This window comes from Fukomys damarensis, unplaced genomic scaffold (assembly GCF_012274545.1).
Source record: "Fukomys damarensis isolate Sample0158 unplaced genomic scaffold, DMR_v1.0_HiC HiC_scaffold_29, whole genome shotgun sequence".
NCBI classification, from domain to species: domain Eukaryota; kingdom Metazoa; phylum Chordata; class Mammalia; order Rodentia; family Bathyergidae; genus Fukomys; species Fukomys damarensis.
In genome coordinates, this window is record NW_022900941.1 from 5,088,335 (window position 1) to 5,106,305 (window position 17,971).

The window sequence follows — 17,971 nt, forward strand, 5'->3', positions numbered from 1 at the left end:
TGTCATCAGCACTCTGAGGTCACCTTCCGATTCTGCGAGGAGGCAGATGCTCCCTCTGCTGCTCCTGATTACTTTGTGGAAATCCCTATGACCTGAAAGAACTGGCTTCTTTGTAGGGACACTTCATACTGTTCCAAACTCATCAGTCTTATCTTTTCCATGCACAGTCACACACATGAACATGTACACACACACACACACACACACACACACACACACTCACAGTTGTGTACTTGTACTAATGTTTCAGTCAACAATGAATGGCAAATATAAGGGTGGTCCCAGAAGATTATAATGGATCTGAAAAAAATTCCGACAGCCTAGTGTTTTTTAGTGTACCTTTTCTATGTTCAGATGTACAAGTACTTACCATGGCATTCAGTTACCTATGGCACTAAGTATGGTAATGTACTGTGTAGTTTCATAGCCCAGAAACAATCAGCCGTACGATATGGTGGAGTATGGAAAGCTGTAAATCCTAGGTTGGTGGAAGGGCACTCTTATGATGGTCTCTAACAATGCACTCATCAGAATGCTTCCACATCAGTGCGTGGTGGGTGGCTACAGACACGTACGCACGTACATGCCACACATGGATATCAACCTATAGAAACAGATATAGAGGTATAGATAGAGATGTATGTGTGTGTGTGTGTGTGTGTGTGTGTGTGTGAGAGAGAGAGAGAGAGAGAGAGAGAGGAGATAGCAACCCTTCTAAAATCATGTGCAAATGTGATGATTAGGCATTTTGGAAGCTACCGTAAGAAGAATTAGGCATTCATAGAGCCTTCTTAGCATTTGCTAAGCACCACCAAGCCCTTAGATGGTGTTATTTCTATTATTTTCTCAAGAAATGATTAGAAAGCTGGCCAAACTTCAAGATTTTTTTATGACACGTTTTGTGAGTGAGTGTGAGCAGAAACTGGCACTCTTGCATTGCGGGTGGGAGTGAAAATTGTTCCCAGGCCTGTGGAAGTAAATCTGGCAAAATACAGCGAGATTGCACACAACCTTTGACCCAGCTATTGGTTTTCTGGGAGTTTAAATTACAGACATACGTGAAAGTATCTGAAATGTCATGTGTTCCAGCTTATTCATTGTGGTTTTATGTGTATGAGAGCCAAAGAAATCTTTAAAAATCCCATCAATTAAGTCTTTATGAAATGAAATACGGTACAAACTTACAGTCGAATCTCCAACAACTGAAAAATGAATGATGAGTCCCTTTATGTGCTGACATGGAAAGATGAGCTCTAAGATAGATTATCATGTGAAAAAACTGAAGCACATAACAGTGTGTGCAATATGTGCTGGTGTTTGCTCACGTCCCCGTAAAGAAGCCGAGATTTGAGCCACAGGTTGAAGGTTAAGTCAAGTCAGATAGAAGACAAATGGTAATTTGGGTTTCCACTACACGTCTTTTGGTCTGTGTTGATTTATGACCCCTGTAAACATATAATCTACTCAAAATTTGCATTAAAAATTCATCTGGGTACAGTGCTGCATGCCAGTGTTCCCACCTAACCCAGGGGCTGAGGAAAGAAGGTCTTTTGCACTCTGGAGTTCGAAAGCAGACTGGGGAATGTAGGAAAAGCCTCACCTTCGAATAACTAAAGCAATGTTGTACATCATTTTTAAAAGCTATTTTTAAAGTCACTGGTGGTATAGATAGTGCTACAATGCTTGTGTAGCATATATAGCATATATGGGGTTCTGGGTTTTGTCCTTGGTACCAGATAAAACAAAACAAGACAAAAGCCTAGAACTGCCTATTAGCTGACATGAAATAGATTCTCAAAATCTATGAAAAAGACTTTATGTTCAGAAAAGATAGCATAGATCCCTTTCTCCCTGATATTTCTTGATAATTACACAATAAGCCTACAAAATTATGGAAGAGGCGATCAAAGAGAATTCTGAAACATGGAGGGAGGAAGGTGGCTTCCTTGGGGACCTAGGATCTGAAGAGAGACCACAGCAGCAGTGTAACCGTACTCCTGACCCCACATTAGGAGTGGGCGGCAGTCTAAGTAGAAACGTCCCTCCCGCCTCTCCCCATATGTGAGACTGAAAGCAAGAACCTCAGTCTTACGCCCAGTGAACCAGGCCATACTACATGGGCATCCTGTGATCTTCCTCATGGGGCTAGGAATACTGTCTCTTCTAAAAGACACCAAGGAAGGCAGGCAGTACCTGCAGGATGGATGCTGATACGAAAGAAAGAAGACCAACACGGGAAGTCTGTTCCATTCTTAAGTACACATCGTAGTACAAACCATGAAATACTACTGAAAGAAAAAAAAAGAGGGCAAACACTTGACTGAAGCTGCAAGAAATTATGCTGAACCACAACAACAAAAACAGAATCTGCCCATAAATTCTTATATTCTTACAAGTCATTGCCTGTGCTTATGGTTTATGTCTAGATGTCTCCCCAAACCTAGGAGACATCCTAGGCTGTGGGGGTGATTGAATCTTGGGGTGGGATACTCAACATGGGATCAATCCACAGATGAATTTATAGCCAGGTGTGACTGGGAGGTGAAGCCTGGCCAGAGGCGGGTGAGTCACAGGGAACGTGGCCTGACGGCGGGGTTTGTGTTTCTCCCTCCTCCTTGATTTCTGCTTCTTTCTTGCCTTCCTTCCTCTGAGTAATTCTCCTCTACCACGCCCCTCCATAATGCCACCCTGCTGTGGAGTTAGGCGACTACAGATTGAAACTTTTACAAACTGTGAGCCAGTTTAAACCTTTCCTTCTCTAAACTATAGGTGTCAGGGATTGTGTCTCAGTAATGAGAAAGTAACTAAGACACTTGCGGCCAGCCTTGTTCAGAGGAAGGTTCTTATGACGAGCTCAGTACGACACGAAGATTGAATTCAGTGTTGACGATATGTTTGTCAGCTTTCTGTCACTGTGACAAAATACGGGAGATACTGTTTTACCTGTAGAAAAGGTTTATTTGGCCTCATGTCTTATAGGGTCCAGTGTATGGTCATGCAGACTCATTGCTCTTGTGCCTGTGCTGAGACAGTGCATGATGGTGGATTCATACAACAAGGCAGAACTACTTATGCGAACAACCCAGGAGTAAAGAGAGAGGAAGGGACAGGGCCTACGGTTCCATGAAGTGCATATCCTTAACGATCTTGCGGCCTCCCACAAGCCCGACGTCCTAGGGTGCCACCACCTGCCAGGATCAAGACTACACAATCACATCTGCAGTTACTTCAGTTCCGCTCACCGTGGAAGGTCTGCTCTTGTACTTTCTTGTCAATGCACAGTGTAAATATGTGCTGCATGGACGAGTCCCTCAGAAAGAGAGCTACGAGAATTAGTGCCAAATGAAAGTGAGTGCCACTGAAATCCCATCATACCAAGAGTCAAAGTGTGAATCCACTTAAAAATGACATAGGATTATGATAAGTATATTATGTGTTACTTAATGTACAAACAAGAAATGTCTCAGATTGATGAATACTTCCTAAGTGCTTTCTGAATCCAACAGTTTTAGGAACTATGGAACCCAATGAAATCATGCTTCATCACAGAGACGGAGGTGTGATAGCTGTGGGAAAGAAAAGATGTTCTCTCTTTGGAGGCCTCCTTAGAGCTCTGAGGAAGACATACAGGGTTTGCATAGTGAAATCATTACGGACCCATGTACTACTACCTAGAGAAAGCTTGGAGGTAGATTTTGAATACTAACTGAAGAAAAATCATTTAGCCACCAGAGAAGCCCAAGAGGAGGAGGTTATCAATTAACCCGTTTTGCAGATAATCGACTTGAAGAAGGACGTAGGAAAATACACTCAGAGGTCCCTTCTAAACACAGAAATGAGCAGTTGTTACTAATCCAAAAGGTACCCCTAGAAGAGACGAAGATGTGCTTATCTCAGGCACTCATGTAGGCACCTGACTGAGTGCCTCCTATGCAGCCAGTTCACCCTGTGCTCTTACTGAATTTTATTATTTAATCACAAAATTATCCTTAGAGATATTGCTGTCTCCAGATTGAGAGGTGAAAGGTGAGGAAACCAAGGTTCAGAGTCAAATTCTTTTTCTGCCACTCAATGAGGTAATTGCTGGATCCTGAAACTGAACACAAAGCAGCCTAACTTTCAAAAACAATTCCTTTTTTATGCTACATTTTTATAGAAAAAAAGAACACTAAATAGAATAAATTTACTTTCTCCATCTTTTCAACAACCCCTAGTGCCGTCCTTACACAAAAGCCTCCTGCCGTGAGATGGACGCGAGGGAGCACAGGTCCTTGCTCTGACAGCCTCGGAGCGTGGGGCCTCCTGTGTCTGAGTGTGTTGCACACACCATTCCGCCGCGCGCCTGTTTAGACAACAGGCGGTGATGAAATCAGGCATTAGCAGATGGAGCAGCTCGCCTCCTCCTCCAGCCATAATGACAGGGGCATCAGGGAGACAGGAGCAAGGGAGTGATCGCCAGGCTTCCAACTTCGTATTAGCAGCCATCAGGAGAGCTGTGCCAGTGAGAACGGACTGACAATCCCACTGGTGGCAGCTAATGAACTCAGCTGCATGTCCTTCTATGACAACGCATGCGGTTACTTCCTTTATCATGTTTCTACAGATATTTACTTACCCAAATGTATTTATGGATATAAATAGAGCTGTGCTGACTGAAGAATGATTTATAAACTGGTGTGAGAGCTAATGTGAACTTGATATGGGGACTCTTAAGACATACGCTTTGAATAAAAAGCTGGATCCTCAGATCTTTTGTCAAATTAAAAATGGGCAGTTTCTCTACATAGTGGTCGTTTTAGTTCAGAGCTGGAATATCCTGAAAAGGTGTCACGTGCTCACAGGTGGGACTTTTGGAAGAGGATCGGATCATGGGAGCACTGTACTCATGCGTGATTGACCCGCTGATGCTGCCAGAGCCAACTGTGCTGTGAGGAGCTGGGATCCGCTTGCAGGAGGTCCCAGGAGCATGTCCTGGGAAGGGTACGTCTCCATTCCATGCTCCTTCCTTCTGTCTTTCCTTCCCCAACTGGCTTTCCCCGTGCACTTTCTGCCTTGAAGCCTACTGATCAGAGGCTGACACATCAGAAAGTGGGAGGCAAAATATACCTTTCCACCTGTAAGCTGTGGGTGTCACATTTTGTGCCTCAGCGATGAGGAAAGTGATCAAGACAGAAACCATAAAAGATATGAGATATCATGCAAAATATTGTGTGGCCACCCTTCAGAGGAGGAGGCACACCACCACATTTCAAGGAAGAGCCAAGTTGCAAAGTGCAATTCCGTCCTCTCAACACTGATTTTGGAAAAGCAATACTCCAGAACTAGTGTCAGGTGTTGGGGGCACATGCAAAAATAGCCACAGTGCGTGACTTCATGCAGTCAGAGAAAGGTAGAAGAGTTAATAGCTATATATGTGTTCAGATGTGATAATGGACCACAGTGTTTAGTCAAATAGAAATAACCTGGAAGATAATTCATCAAGAAGAGTACAGGCACACTCCAGTTGATGGGCACTGGGCTATTTTAGCTCTGACAGATTGTGCTGCTATAAACATAGGTGAGCATATATCACTGTGATATGATTCTTTTAATTCTTTTGGGAAGAAACCCAGCAGAGGGATGGCTGAGTCAAATGGAACCTCTAATCTTAGTTCTTTGAGCTATCTCCATACTGATTTCCACAGTGGTTGCACCAGTCTGCAAACCCACCAAAAATAATTAAGTGTTCCCTTCTCCCCACAACTCCACTAACATTTGCTGTTGGTTGATTTTTTGATAGCAGCCATTCTTTCTGGGGTGAGATGGAATCTCAGTGTTGTTTTCATCTGCATCTCAAATGACCAGTGATGTTGAACATTTTTTCCTATGCTTATCTGCTGCTTTTATGTCTTTGTTGAAGAGATGTCTGTTCATTTCAGATGTCCATTTTTTTGACTGGTTCTTTAAATTTGGGAGGTCTCATTTTTTAAAATTCTTTATTTATTCTAAATACTAGAATAGTTTGTAAAATAATTTTCTACATTGTGGGTTGTCTCCTCACTCTGTTGGTGTTTTCTCTTGCTGTGTAGAGCTTTAAGTAAGATGAGATGAGATCTCAGTTGTTCTTTTTTGTGCTAGTTCATGCACAACTGAGGTTTTGTTCATGCAATCTTTTGCTACACCAGTGTCTTCCAGCCAATTTAGTGTTACTGTTTTAATATTTAATCTTTGAATTGTTTTAATTTTAGTTTAGTGTGTATTTTTTTTTTTTTTTTTTTAGCAGGAGTTGAACTCAGGCCCTTGCACTTGTGAGGCAGGCGGCGGAACCACTGAACTAAATCCCCGGCATCAGATGCCAATTTTGGAATTGGGTTTCTAAGTTTGTGGGCTCTAATTTGTTTGAGTTCTTTATGTATTCCAGATAGTAGACTTTTGTCTGACAAATAGCTGGTAAATTTTTTTCCCACATTGTAGGTTGTCTCTTAGCTCTTTTGATATTCTCTTGCAGTGCAAAAGCTTTTTAAAAAGATGAAATCCCAGTTCTTGATTCCTTGTGCTAGTTCCTGTGCAATTGAGAAATTTTTCATGATTATTTTTCCTATGCCAATGTCTTCAAGAGTTCCACCTAACTTATCTTCCAACAAGTTTACTGTTACTGGGTAAAGAACATGTATGTCTATCTATCTATCTATCTATCTATCTATCTATCTATCTATCTATAGATAGATATGCATACATACATATATATGTATATATATGTGTATATATATATCTATATATATCTCTCTATATATGTATGTATGTATAGCTAAGTGGATACACATCGATGACATTCTCTGGGCTGAAATTAATAGGACACACATGTGTAAATACTTAATAGTATCTCTGGTGTGATAAACTAAAAGTGTAAATAAGAATCAAAATGTATAATTGATATTGTGTAATAGGAAAAAAGGTTTAAACATGTAGGGGAAGTGGGAAGGGTAGGGCAAAGTTATGAAGGGAACTGAAAAAATAAGAGAAAAGAAAAAATGGAAACTAAGTCTTTGTAAATAGCGAAGGGTGAAGGGGTGAAGGGAGGTCAGGGGAATTGGGAAAAAATAAGAATCAAGATACATCATGTAAAGGTGCAGGATCCCAATGATGAATATAACTGTATTGTACACCTAAAGTGTACCAATAAAGGAAAAAAAAAGGAGTACAGGCAGAAATACTACAAGGAGAAGAGATAGGAATGATACAAGGAACTAAGTTTGGCAAAACGAGCAATCGACTAGAACAGCTGTATCAAGTTGCTACAGGTGGGTTCCGACATGGAATCAAATTATGAAGGGTGAAGGTCCTCACTTATTGAATTTAAATACCAGAACTTGTTCACTAAGATAGTGGGGAGCCACTAAAGGAACCTAGGTAGCACTGTAATCAAAGTTGCTTTTATGAAGTAAGTAACACAACCTAAATTTTTAAATTAATACAAATTTTACTAAGAACAATGGATGTATGGATGATCACCTAACCAAAGAATACTGGACAGAGGGACAATATTACAGTTTTTGTCCTACTTGATTCTTGGAACGGAATATCCTTGAGCTCTCGGTCTTGAACTGCTTAGAATCTCATATTTTTTTCCCTGTAAATTAGAGAAAAGAATACTTACCTTGTCCCTCACCAAGGTTGTTGTAGGGAGAAGAAAATGATGTAAAATGCACAAGAAGGAACCCTGTAAGGAAGGGTTGTGATCATACTTGTCAGTGAGATTTCACGCCCATTGATTCATGAATTTATTCCAGTAGCAGCAAGGGGAAGATCCTATTATTTTTTCCTTGACTACAGCACAAATGAAGCTGAAATTGTTGGAGTACTCCCCCTTGGTCATGGTGTTATTGTGCAACAGAATTGTAATGGCTGATGAAATATTTTCTGAATTTAATCACAGAAATGTACAATCAAATCTCAGAACTGCAGGATTCAAACTGAACACACTGGGAATTCCTTTACTTCCTAACAATTTAGTCAGTAAAATCAGCCATAGTTGAAAACAAAATTGATATATGATACTGTGCAAACATACATGGTCTCCTTGCTTGTTACTCTTCTGACTCTTTCAGTTAACCCCTTACAGACAAAAACCCAAGCCACCCAACTCTGTTAACTGCTTCAAGGGGAAAACATGAGAGCTCTGAATACCTGTGACCCTTACAATGCACTCTTTGTATTTCACCTTGACCTACTTTCGAAGGACATTTGAGGTCACAGTATGAATGAATACTCATTAAACTGTAGGTAAGAGGTGGACTAGGTAATTTATGCAAATGTTATTCTGGGCTAGAACATGTTTAAGATAAGAAATGGGAGCTGAATGGTGTGATCACAGCACACCAAAATGAGTCAATATACTCATTTTGAGTCGTGATGCATGAGCAAATCAAAATACCCTTTTTGAGTGGCAGTGTATAATCTATGCACAACCACCTCTCATTCATGAGTGACCACTAGTTACAAAAAGTGAGCAATGTGCCTCAGCTCATTTGCGGCAGCGGAGATCTGAATTGTGCCACAAAAGACATAGTCTGGGATTTTCTCTGTATTACTGGCTTATCACATTTTTCTCTGTTGACAACCTAATTCCAAATCTTCATCTCTGCAACTGAAAGTTAAAAGTGCCCTAAAGTTTGGTAGCATAGGAGGGCAAATTATCAGATGTCCTTTAGGAAAAAATATTCACCAACATTCAAGAAAGTAACTCTAGCTACATAATAGATATGATTTCACATGGAAATGCCAAGTCACAAATAGTGTACTATGTTTTTTCTATACATCCTTGTTGCTAGTCCCCCTAATCACTGTGTGAACAACTGAGGCTGAAAGAAGGTGAGCAGTTTGTCTAGTATTGAATAGCATTCAATTTACACATTCATTCTGTCAGAATCCAGAGCAACAGAAGAAAAATGGTATGCACATATTGAGTTAAATATGTATGTCTATTCCAAAGTACTTCTCACTCAAGGGACAGTCTAGAACTTGGCATTTCTCTGGCAATTAGTCTTCTGTTGATTGAAATACATTAGAAATAAGTGGTCATTGTTCTTAGTCAATGTTCAAAGAAAATATCAATGGTTCTCCAAAGGAAAACCACATCAAAAATTAAATTATCTTCAGTTAATTATCTTCTCTTATATTTTGGGATCTTTTGTTGTCTCCAGTGATTTGGAATAAAGCCAAAATTTGTGATTACTTTGCTTGAGCTTTGGCAATCCAATATAATTACTTCAAGTTAACTTTATTTTAGCTTAGGTTAAAAAGGGGAAGGGCTATGACAAAGACATTTAGAGAAAGCAGAAGAAAAGATAAGATGGAACAAATTATCATATAAGAGATACTATGGGAAACTCTTAAATGATAGAAATGTATTCAAAAGGAGGAATATTGATTCAAAGGTGAAGAGACAAACATGCCCTTCCTCCTCTCTAACCAGAAGTCTGTGCATGAGTTTTGTTTTTAAGGCCTGCAGTTCCATCAAATATTTAAGAGTACCCTTCTTTCCACTTAGAGCTATTGTAATGTGAGAGGATGTTTTCAAGCTACTTAGAACTGAGTTCCAATCCCACTTCCACCTTTCCGTGGCTTTAAGCCTTTTGGCCATAAAAAAATGATTATATGCATCGATTTCCTACTATTGTGAAATAAGCGCTGTGTGAACACAACCAAAGAAACAAAACTGAGCAGTGTCTATGGCAAGTCTGAGCTTGCAAGAGTTGCAAGAGGGTCCTGAGACAAGAATGTGAGAAGCTTTCTGGACACAAAATCTGCATATGTGAAGATGATTCAGTTGTTTGAAGAATGAGGAACATACAATTAGTCAAACTTAAGAATAAGAGATTAAAATGAATGAAAGATGGCCTCAAAAACTGATGTGGCTTCAGCTAACGTTTGCTTTCAGAGGTTTCATTTACTCTGGATAAACAGCAGTCCAAAAATATTAAATAGAGAAACTCAGAAATAGATAATTCATACAGTTTAAATCATTGTTTTAAAAGTATTTTGATATAATTGTCCTATTTTGTTTATTAATTATTGTGGTACATTTTAACTGTTTAATTTATAACTGAAACTTCATCATACTTATGCATCTTATAGGACAAACCAGACAAATCATAATATTCAAGCTATAGAGCGTGGAGCTACCCGTGGGCCTGGATGTCTTGGGCTGCAGCCTATAGATAGAGGAACTACTAGCTGTGAAGAACTAAGTCCAGTAATGGAGCTTTGAGTGGACTCAGGAAATGTCAGTTCCTTTCCTCTTGCACGAACTGCACCGAATCACCATGTCCACTTTGATCTCAGGTCCTTTCTTTGATGCCTTCCCCTTGCAAACACCATTCTGAGACTTCTCTGCACACTCAAGTCCAGCCTTAAAGTGCAGGACTAGTTTCTCCCCTAAGAAGCCATTCATATCCACTCCAACCTACTTTTTTGACTCTCTTCATAGAAGAGCATTCTCCTTACATTCAGTCCTGTGCCCTTCTTACACAATGCCTTGCAGTGTCTGTTTGCTATGGATTCCAGGCTAGCCATATTTTTACCTGAAGGATAATGCAATCATCTCACTGCAGGAAAAGCACTGGACTACCTGGATCTTGATAAGACCGAGGGCTATCCTCAGTGAATAAATTAATTAGGAACACAAATTCCAATGCCTTGCAATACTACCACCCACATAGGTATGGGCTGCTTTACGAAAATTGCTTTCAACCATTTCCCACTACCATGATGAATCAGAAGTCCAGGAAATACTAGCTAGACATCTCATGAATAATCTATTCTGGAAACACTGCCTTCGGTCTCATTGAATACCACTTTATAAAATTAAAATTATTAACACATTTTTCAAGCAACTATATTCATCTGATTCTGACCCTCCCCTGGCCTTGTGCCTCACCCCAGAGTTTCCCAGGTACTGGAGGGAGCTTTGCTAGGCAAACATTGTGCCCAAACTGAATCAAATATAGCACTCATCTACTCTCCTCTTCTATATGCCTTCTATTCACTCAAATAGTAGCTAACACGGAGCCAGGAATTTCCATGCAACCAACACCATGCAAAGCACTTTAAAGAAATGAATTCATTTAATCTCGTTAATGTTTCTTGAGATGATTGCTACTATTAGGAATATATCACAGGTGAGGATGTTAAAGCATCTCAAACTCACTTTCCTGGCCTAGATTATACATCTTCTAAGGTTTTGGATTTGAATTTGATAGTAGGCCCTGGTGCCTGCCAAATCCACAGACTCAGTCACGACTCTCCTCATCCACAAAATCTTCCAAGCTGAAAAGCTAAAAGTCATCCTTCTCACTGCTTTGTTCCATTTGCCTTCAAATCTCTTTGATCCAATTTTAGATATGTCTTTCACACCAAGTCTTTTCTTTCTAGGTTGTTCTGACTCTCATTATTTGCTGCCTACACAATTGCAAATTGCATGTAGTACAGTATCTCTCCTGAGCACCCACATCCTCCAACTTCAGTATGTATTCTACAACACCATCACAGTTTTCAAAAACAGCAAAATAAATATTAGCAGGTCTGTTCCCAACTTTAAAAGAAAAGTAATAAATGCCCAGCAGAAAACCAAACTATGTTTCATCTGAGTCCACTTGGCCTGCACTGCCTGAATCTCCACCATTCCCCACTTTCACTTAGATCCCAGAGACACCAAGTGTCTCTTGGCCTCTCTTTGCTGCATAAATCTTTGGTAGTCCATATTGTTCACTCTTCCCGAAGGCTGTTCTCCTTTCTCTTCCTTCCCATGCTTTAATTATCTGTTCAAATGTCATTCTGAAAAATTCCCCACCTTCTCTCAAGTTAAGTTAGGTATTTCTTAAGAGAAGAAAATGTAGATGTCTACTCTGTGTTGGGGATGAGAAAAGCAGCCAAGACTCAGGGAAGATTGAGATACCAGTTTTGGCCTTAGGACATTCTAAGTACTGGCACATGGAATTATTTTTTCTGCTTAATTGTCGATTTCACCAATTACAAGATATGCCCTGTATGTCACTAATGGCTTGTTTATAATTAGTATAAATATACATAAGACATAGTTCTTTCCCTGTAAGAGTTTACAGTCTCGGTAGAAGAGTTGACAAAAATAAAAACAGTGGTAACACTACAGGTAGTTAATGTTCCAACATGAAGCATATGTGAATTCACTTGTTTTCTCCCCCATCTTCTCTCTCCATCTCTTCCTCTTTGTATCTCATTGCAGCTAAGAATAATCTTCTGATGGCATTCAGAGTTAAGAACGGAGATTGGGGCCAGGTATTTTATCTCAGAGGAACTATGCCTGCCTTGTAAGAAAGCACAGGTCCTGAGTTCAATCCCCAGTACCAAAATATCCTCTCCCCACTTTTATCTCCCCTTCACCAGTGGACTGGTGAGGACCAGAGCCACATGGGTGCTTCCAGAAACCCAAACCAACCTCCATATACACCTCTGGCTTCCTGGCTATGTCTGTTCCTCATCTACACTGCTAAGAAATAGAGATTCTTAAAGACCATTGCCCTGCACTAGAGAAGAATGGAATAATAGTAAGAGGGGCTTACTCCTTCTAAGTCCCCATCCTGAAGAGTAAAGTTACTACATTGATCAGTTAATTCATTATAAACATATTTTGGGCTAGTGTTCAATTTCACTTTATTTCACATGGTTAAAGGTGATTGATAAATAACTACCACAAATTGTCATTTTTCTGAGCTGATTGATTCTGTTTTTGTTGCTGAATATATCATGTGGGCCAGTGTTGTGAATGATCTAATCAGTTATCTTTTCTGGTATAATGAAAATGAGATTTCCCCAGAGTTATTAGAGAATCGAATCCTGAAGACAACCTATATCTGGAAGACACCTCTGAGAAGCAATCATTCTTTAAGGTTCAAAATACTAGCAACAAAGATACTTATAATAAGTAATATTGAAGTATCAATGCAGGAATTAAAGCAAGGACTCTACCAACAACAATAATAGAAATGAAAATACATTTAAACAAGACACAGCCTTCCAACTTACCAAGGCAAATTCCAGGGGAAATGAGATGGGAAAGTGTGATAATCAACTACCTGGACAATCTGAACTGATAGCAGAGGAATTAAAAAATCATGTGAATGAGGCTCTAGAAATATTAAAAGCAGAGGTAATTTCCCAGATAAAAAACACAATTAGAGACTCAAGAACAGAAATAGATAAAAAAAAATAAAATAGATGAGTTCAGGACCATGATGGAAGTCATGAATGCTCAGCATAGGAAAGAAATGGAAACCATGAAGGCCCAACATAAAAAAGAAATGGAATCCATGAAACAGATTCAAACTGATATCCAGGAGATTAAATTCTCTATTAAAAGTATAAATAGAAGACTAACCCAATATGAAGACAGAATACCAGATATAGGAGACAGGATGGCGGTCAGTAACTATGAAAAGAGATATCTATTAAAAATAGTAAGGGACCATGAGAAATCAATCCAACAGTTCCTAGATGATGCAAAGAATAATAATATAAATTGATTAGAGTCCGCAAAGAAGCAGGAGAAAGCACAAATGACATTTAAAAAACACAAAACAAAACAAAGAACTGCTCACAGAATTAATGATAGAAAATTACCCAAACAGAGCAAAATAACTTTACATACAGATAAGTGAGGCATATAGGACTCCAACTAATTATGATAAAAATTCTACACCTAAACATATAAAAATCAAGATCCCAGAAACCCAGCAGAAGAACAAAATACTAAAACCAGTTAGAGAAAAGAAACAAATCACATGCAAAGGAAAGCCCATCAGAATCACAACAGACTTTTCAAAGCAAACTCTGAAGTCAAGGAGAGCTTGTAGTGAGGTATTTCAAGTTTTGAAAGAAAACAACCTCCAACCTAGGCTGACATATCCTGCAAAACTATCTTTCAAAATTGATGGAGAAATAAGATACTTTCATGAAAAAGAACACCTGAGAACTTCATGAATACCAAACCAGCTTTCCAAACAATTACTTAAAATATCCTAGAAAAAGACAATGGGAGTCACAACTCCATGAGGCCCAATAGACAAGAATTTAAAGGTTGAAGGAGAAAAATAAAAAAAAGAACCAACAACAGGAAAATAACATGACAATGTTGTCAATGCATATCAGTTAAAAACATCAATGTCAATGGACTCAATTCAACAATCAAAAGAAAAAGACTAGCAGAATGGATTAAAAATCAAAAATCCAACAATATGCTGTAAACGAGAAATATACCTACTTGGAAAAGAAACTCATAGACTGAAAGCAAAAGGATAGAAAACAGTTCTCCATGTGACAGAAACCCAGAAAAAAAGCAGGATAAGCTATTTTACTTGTAGACAAAGTAAATTTCAAACCAAAACTAATTAAGAGAGACAAAGAAGGTCACTATATCCTTGCAAAGGGAACAATCCAACAGGAAGAGATGAAAATAGTAAATATGTATGCACCAAGGCCATTTGTCCCCAACATACAAAACAAATACTAAGAGACATGAAACATCAAATAAGCAATAATACGATTGTAGCGGGGGACATCAATACCCCATTGCAACAAATAGACAAATCATCTAGTCTAAAAATCAACAATGAAATACTAGAACTGAACCAAGTTTTTGAGCAGATTGACTTAATAGATGCCTACAGCATGTTCCACCCCACAAAATCAGAATATACATTCTTTTCAGCTGCACACAGGTCTTTCCCCAAAACAGACCACATGATAACTCATAGAACGTATTTAATTAAATGCAATAAAACTGAAGTCATCCCATGTATATTATCAGACAATAGTGCAATTAAATTGGAAATCAATAGCATAACAAACTGTAGGAACTTCACGAACAAATGGAAATTGAATAACACTCTGCTGAACAACCAATGGGTCACAGCAGAAATTAAAGAAGAAATTAGACAGTTTTTACAATATAATGATAATGCCAGTACAACTTGCAGGAATCTATGGGATACAATGAAAGTAGTTTTACATGGGAAATTCATAGTGGCAAATGTCCACATTAGGGAAACAGAGTGAGCTCAAATAAGCAACCAAATGGAGAATCTTAAGGTCCTAGGAAAATAAGAGAAACAGAAAGCCAAAGCTCACCCAAGGGAGGACATTTTAAAGATCAGAGCAAAAATCAATGCAATGGAGACTAAGAGAATGATACAAAAAAATCAATGAATCAAAAAGAATAAATAAATTAACAAACCCTTAGCCAATCTTATCAAAAAAGAAAAGAAAAGGCTCAAATTGATGCAATTAGGAATGAAAATGGTGAAGTCACAACAGATCTAACAGAAACCCAAAGGATGATTAATACCTACTTCAAGAACCTGTCTAATAAAATGGAGAACACACTCAAGCCCCGGGAGGTAGGCTGGGCCCCGATCCACCTCAGGAAGGAGAGCCACGCCTGCTCCTGACCCAGCCCCCATCACTCAAGCGCCGGGAGGTAGAATGGGCCCTGATCCACCGCGGGAAGGAGAGCCACGCCTTCTCTCGACTCAGCAGGCATCGCTCAAGCAACGGAAAGGTAGCTGCGTGGGCACGCCTGAACCCTCATAAGCCCCTCCCATGCGTGCACTCTCAGACCTCCTGACTGTGCCAGTCTTTGGACCCACTCTGCAGAGGCAGAGGTGGACATCAAGGGTATTTTTCTGAGTTCCCAACTTTGAACATCTTTAAAGAAAGGGCGTGGGAAACCTGTAATAGAACCTTGTGGAGTTCAACCATTCAGAAGGTTGGGGAAATCAATCTGGGCCTTGCAGCCTGAGGTCAGTCAGCATCATGGGGTTCAGCCATCAGCTAACTGAGATCAGGGGTCTTGCATCCTAGCTCTGTCTGAGCCATTAAATGGTAAATACACTATATTGAAATTTCATTCACTGCAGACATGTTCTGGACTGCTTCTTGATTTCAATTTAATTCAAAAGATTTAAGGGTGATAGATTAGTGACTACCACCGGTGGTCAGTGTCAAAGTTGTGCTTGATCTTAATGTGTTGCTGATTATATCAGTTGGGGTAAAGCATTGCGGATGATTTGATGAGCTGTTTTCTCCAATGTTGTGAAGATGAGAATATCTGTGAGTCGTTAGAGACACAGAACTAGGGCGTAACTATATCAGGAAGATTTAGGTGATAATCAGAGATTAAACCAAGGACAGTCTGACAACAAAAACTAAAATGAGAAAACACTCAAGCATATCACAAGGACAGACTTCCAGTTTACCAATGGTAAACAGTAGGGCAAATGAAGATGAAAAGGCCGATAGTGAACCATCAGGACACCCTGAACTCAAAGTACAGCAAGTAACAAAACAGATCAATCAGGCTCTAGAAAAATTCAAAACAGAAATAATTTCCCAGATAACCATAGAGATAGTGAGCAAAATGGAAGTCGTGATCCAAGACTCTAGACCAGAAACTGACAAAAAAAAATAGATGAGCTCAGGACTATGGTAGAAGCCATGAAGGCCCAGCATAAGAAAGAAATGGAAAAAATAAATGCCCAACAAAGGAAAGAAATGGAATCCATAAAACAGATTCAAACAGATGTCCAGGAGATTAAACACTCTATTGAAAGTGTATGCAACAGAATAAAAGAATGCGAAGATAGGCTCTCAGATATAGAAGATAAGATTGCAGTCAGTGACCATGAAAAGAGAGGTCTCTTAAAAACAGTAAGAGATCATGAGAAATCGATCCAACAAATCCTAGATGATGCAAAGAAGAATAACATAAGACTAATAGAAATCCATGAAGTAGCAGGAGAAAATACAAATGACTTTAAAAAGCTGTTCGCAGAATTAATGACAGAAAACTTCCCAAACAGAGGGGAAGAATTTGACATTCAGATAACTGAGGCATATAGGACCCCAACTAGCTACAATCAGAAAAAATCTGCACCTAGACATATAATAGTCAAGATCCCAGAAACCCAACAGAAGAACAAAATACTACAAGCAGTAAGAGAAAAGAAACAAATCACATACAAAGGAAAGCCCATCAGAATCACAGCAGACTTTTCAACACAAACCCTTGGGGCAAGGAGAGCCTGGAATGAGATATTTCAAGTACTAAAAGAGAACAACCTCCAACCTAGACTGATGTATCCAGCAAAACTCTCTTTCAAAATGGATGGGGAAATAAGACACTTCCACGACAAAGAACACCTGAGAAACTACATGAATCCCAAGACAGAACTACAAGCAATTCTAAACAAGATCCTAGAAAAAGTCAATGCAGGCACCATGAGGCCCAACAGAGCAAATCAAATAGGCAAGGCAAGAAATTAAAAGGAGACGGTGAAAAAGTAAAAAGAGTCAACAAAAGGTCAATAACATGTCAATAGTAAGTCAGTAGATATCAGTTATAACCAGCATTGTCAATGGCCTCAACTCACCAATCAGGAGAAATTGTCTGGCAAAATGGAATAAGAAGCAAAATCCAACAATATGTTGTATACAAGAAACACACCTAGTGCAAAAAGAAGCCCATAGACTGAAAGTGAAAAGATAGAAAACAATTCTCCATATGACAGGAATAGCAATCTTATTTGCAGACAAAGTAAATTTCAAACCAAAACTGAATCTAGTATTATTGATGTAGGACGGTACTGTATCATACCTCTATGAATGTAAAATATCTAGTACCTGCTTTATGATACATAGTAGGGACTGTGCTTTATCAGAGCTACATTTAATGATATTATTCTAGAATGTTCTCTTTCCAGATGATGATTAAGAGGCTAATAGAAAAAATGGTGCCAGGTACCACAACAGCAACAGAACTTTGCTGTTGTCTGTATATTATTCTTTTCTTTTCTTTTTTTTTTTTAATGCAATGTGCTGAATGTCTATAATTTTGTTCAGATGACTGCAGAACCTGGAAAAGCTGTTGCTGCTATCGATATATAACATACTATTATTAGTC

The 17,971-nt window shown here is 39.1% G+C and overlaps 1 protein-coding gene across 2 annotated transcripts in view; it reads right to left on the reverse strand.

The window, feature by feature from the left end:
- The window catches only part of Cntnap5 (contactin associated protein family member 5), an 801,158-nt gene that overhangs the window by 283,492 nt on the left and 499,695 nt on the right, over window positions 1-17,971 (reverse strand). The window lies entirely within an intron of this gene.